Source organism: Struthio camelus, chromosome 5, assembly GCF_040807025.1.
Source record: "Struthio camelus isolate bStrCam1 chromosome 5, bStrCam1.hap1, whole genome shotgun sequence".
NCBI classification, from domain to species: domain Eukaryota; kingdom Metazoa; phylum Chordata; class Aves; order Struthioniformes; family Struthionidae; genus Struthio; species Struthio camelus.
In genome coordinates, this window is record NC_090946.1 from 32,619,977 (window position 1) to 32,624,992 (window position 5,016).

Consider the following 5,016-nt stretch of genomic DNA (forward strand, 5'->3'; position numbering starts at 1 on the left):
AGGAAGAACATGACCTTAAATTCCCTTTAAGGGAGTGGGAACAGTTGTAATAAGGGCAAATCAATGCAGGACCTTTTACATTCAATACAGAGTATAAATTATGGACCTAAGCAGGTAAAGTATTTACAAAAGTCACACCAGCAGAGACATAAAACAGGAGATAACAAATAATAATAATAATAATAATAATACGCACCAAAGTCCCCGTTCTTTGGCACTTACAAGCTTAATTACAGGGTAATGCAATCAAACTGGTGATTAATCATAAACTTTTTTATCAATGGAGAATGATAGAATTTCCCGCCAAAGACTCCAGCTCGCATTTTGCTATCAATGTAACTCCATCGAGTGCATGCACAGAGACAGAAGCTTTCCCTGTTCCCCACCTGGAAACCTGAAATAGCTTCACTGGAGTCTGTGGAATTACACCTGAGTAAAATCAGTCTGAAATAATCACAAGATAACAGGATTCTACCTTAAACTCAGATTCCTCCACAGAGTCAAATAATTGGACTTGAATCCATGTACCTACTGGATGATCAGAAATTTTAATGGCATATGTAGTGCATTGCTTTGTATGGATAAACTACATGTTCATTAAAGACATTAAACTTGTAATCTCTGAGGGGAGGGCCCTCAGAGAATTATCCCTGCCCCCAAGAGTCCACAGAGTACCATGAAAGACCCCAGTGAAGGAAAGCCATACCTCATTCTGCTGGACAATGCTGTTACTATAATAGGAGGGAAATGGAGGGGTTATTAAAGAGCAGAGTGATAGTTTGCCACAGCCAACAAGGATAAAGTGGTCAAGAGTTTACATATTCAGATTCCTGTGAAAGGAAAAGAATAGCTTCCTCAATCCCCCGCTATTGGATTCCTGGCTTTATTGTAACAGCCCCAGTGCAAAAGCCAGTCTGTATATGAACATAAACAAAGTCAGAGCAAGAACTTACATCATACTTTGGAACAAATAAAGCCTGGGGGGAGAAATACCTCTAACTTACTTAAAGTATATGCTGATGTAAGAATGTACAACGTTTCAGGGTCCCTTTGTAATAAACTCCCACGCTGCAGCCTTAAACCTTAATGGTCTGTGAAAGTTATTATTCAATGTTTTTAGCATTAAATTTCATTCTGACAGGACTTTATGATGTATATTACAGGAGAATACTGTTAACCTAATCATACTAATACCAAATCTTTGTAATATAATAGCTTCAAACATTTTGAGCATGGCACAACTTGACTTTTCATAAATACAGAAAGATGAAATCTTGAGCGATGTTATTTTCCTACTGATCCCCCAAGTCCATCTGTTAGAATTGCTAAAGATCAAGGGCCACTTCTTTTATTTTATTTTTATTTTTTAAACTGAAGAGTGGAAAAAGATGCTTGGCTTCCTAGGGCCTAATCCTGCACATTTTTATCCGCAGAAACAGTCTCTTCAAGTATTTATCTTTTTCTTTTCAAGACATGCCTGGTGTAAGTCATGTCTGCAATATAATTCCTTATTTCTGGTACTGATGACAGCTTAAATTATTAAAAGGAATTTGAAAGTCCTTTTTAAGTTTCTTACTTCTACATTATTATTTTCCTTTCTGCATTTCATTTGGTTTTCGTAGCAGAAGGAGCCATATCAGAGTCACTTTTTCCTTCTGTTTATTAAAACAACTCTGTTTGTTTGCCTTTCATGAACAGTTAAATCCAAAGAAAAGAAAAAAAAATGCAGTTAGTAAATACTCAGAAACACTCACCTACTTAAAGAGAAACTGAATTTGCATCCTAAAATTGTCAAGAGGGGCCCTTTAAGCTTGTAACAGGAGCAGATTCTTTTAAACTTTCCCAGAAAACAGCAGTGACCTTGCAGATCAGATAACCCATGGTCTACAAGAGTTCAAATATGTCATCAAGACTTTATTTTACTGCTTGATGTTCCTTGGCCTAGTTGCTCCAGTCAGTCTAATTGCCCGCCTCCCCCCCCCCAAAAAAAAAAAAAACCCTACAGAACTGTACAGTCAGAACCAAAGTCAGCAAAGCAGAGCTGAGCACATGGTAGAACTTGGATAAATGAGACTGCATGTCGGAGGCTAGATTTTTGCTGAGTGATTGTAATCTGATGGGTACAAAATATTAAAACTAATGGAAACATTTGATTAAAAATATGATACATCTTTGCACACAGTATTATCACAAAGCCATCATAGACAGCCAGCCAAGCGCTTAGTTGTAGCACAAATGAACATGATATAAACACACAGGCCCCAGTCTTTCTCCTTCCACACAAAGCTCACAAGAAAGATACCTGGGTTCCTCAGACCTCTGTTGGCTCTAAACGTTTGCACTGAGAGGCCAAGGCTTGCTGGCACCGCTCTCAGAAACGCAGATGGTGCTACAAGCACCTTCTGCCTGAGCCCTGTGACCTCCAGGGAGCTGGTGCATCTCCAAGAAGCCCTTAACCTTCTGAAGGGGTCACCTGTCTTCTTGTCAGGTCCTCTGAACAACCTTTAATCTCTATGTTTTTTATTCTAGAACAATATCAGACGGTTTGCTAGAAGACCATGCCTTTTTCAGCAGTCTTCCTGATGTATCAGGAACTTCACAGAGGACTGAACAGGAGTGGCAACACCCTACTCTCGCTGTAGCTGGTTTCAGCGAGGCTGGGTGTTCACCAGGGATGCTGGAGTACCTACATGCTCTGCCTCCTACCTTTAAGGACAAGCACCTCAAAATACCCCATTTCTTTTTGCTTGCTTGCCAGCTGGATTCTGGTGACATATTCAATTTTTCTGTGCCCTTACTCTTTGTTATTGGTATGAGGATGAAGTAGCCCATAAGCAAAAGAAAGAAATGCATTCTAGTTAGCATAAAAACTGTTCCCCTTAATTCCTTCTCTAACAGTTTGTAGCCTGTGAAATCGAAAAGGCATTTCGTGTTTAGTACAGAAATTGACTTTGGTATATCTTCATTGATTTTTACTATCAACAGAGACTTTCTATTGCATTTTTATGAGAAGATGAATACTTTACGGAGTTGTTGCAGACGTAGCAGTTAGTCTCAAGGGGTACCAGCTACATTTTTTTTGACTCCACAGTGAGCCATTTCAAGGATGTAAACCAAAAGACGACTAATTACTTCAGCAACAGCTAGTGTCTAGATTAGTTTAGGTTTAATTTCAAACTGTGCCCTTAGGCTTCAGTTCAGCAATGTATTTAAACATATGTTTATCTGTTAAGCATATGAGTAATTCCAGTGTACTTACATATTTAAATTTAAGCATCAGTTTAAGTCTGTTCCTGAATTAGCTTCTAAATCATTTGCAATCTAGCCTTGTCTCCAGTGAAAATCATTACGTTACATCCCTGGATTGCTCCAGAAACAGGAAAAAATACTCTGTGTACTTCTTGAGCAAGTTCTCTTGTTTTTACACTAACTTTTTGTTGGGGTTCAGCTTCTGTAAGCAGCTCCAGCCCCAGCCTGAATGCGAAGCTGAATCTGGGATTTGAAGAAATACTTTGGTTTTGGTCAAAATACGCTCAAACTCTACATAGATTTTAGAGAGGAGAGATAAGGTGGGGGCATGGCTTTATCACGTGTTTCAAGTAAATATGTGCCCTTCCCCTTTTCCAGATCCTCCCCTTCCCATCAGAATATTCCCTAGGAAACTTCCTGCCCTTTTCAAGACATGTTGCAATTAGCACTCATACCATGATACACATGCACTGGACACAAGCTTGAGCCTGGCAGAGATTCTGTGTGTATTTTGGGTTGGACATAAATATTAAGGGTTTATCTCAGTTTTCCCTCAGGTCAGATTCGGGTACTATACTGTTTTCCAGTTGAGAATCACTGCCAGATAGTCTCATGTAACTTCACTGAATCTAGCCATACTTCCTAGCCTGATGCAGTGAGGACTAAGGAATCCCATGTCAGTATCCTCTGAATTTTTTTAGCTTTATGAAAAAGACCTCCCTGCCGTGGTCAAGTAGATGGATGTTTTAGACAAGCTGACTGAACCTGACAGTTTTCTGAATGACAGCAGGTGGTGACAGATGAAGCACTGACTTACACAAAGCCACTTAAGTCATGAGCTGGGAATCAAACAATTATAAAGGGAATTTAGAATGGAGAGACATCCTATTTTTGATTTTGATTGTTCTTTTAAAGGGGACACCAATGCTGCGACACTTGTACAAACGCTTACGTTCTTCCTAGGCTAAGTTAATGTTAAGGCCGTACAACATTTCATACTTTGGAAACAAAACATCTCTGATGCAGCTGTTAATGAAAATTGACATTCATATTTTATTTCGAGCTTTTACTTTAATCCCACTGAAATGTAATACACGTGCAGAAAGATGATTCCTCTTTTTTCCCCCCATGAACAAATATCCACAGTTTAAGGTTGTAAAACTGAGCAATTTAGTAATGATGTAAACACAAATGAAAATTAGCCAACAAAAGAAATTCAATGGAGTTAAATAGGAGGCTATTATCATACCTTACATTCCCTTCTGTCACTAGCTGTAGCACCATGGAGAATCAGTAAGGTAAGAACTAACCATAGGGAACAAAGCAATTACCTGCTAATATGGTGCAGTAGTCCAAACACAGCAAAAATAAATTATAAATATGAATGCTACACAAAGATATAACTAAAGGTTTATGCATTTCCAAAGATATATGCTATTCCATACTAATTTTTAATCAAATTGAGTTGCACCACAAGCAAGTAAAAAAAATAACAGTTAGCACAAGCAGATCAAATTAAATGTAAATATTTCTGAAGTCTACACCAAGACTATAATCTCATCTTTCAAGGTATTCGGTTCTTCACTTCCTTTACCGAGTTAGGGAAGCAAGTAGACTAGATTCCCCAAGGCTCGTCACCCTCTATTATTATTTATATTTTTGCCCATTTACTCTAACTGCCACAGATTCAAAATGGTAGCATTCTAGAGCCACTCTGCACTCATTTGGCACACGCATAAAAGTGCACACACAAAAGGCAAAAGGTAG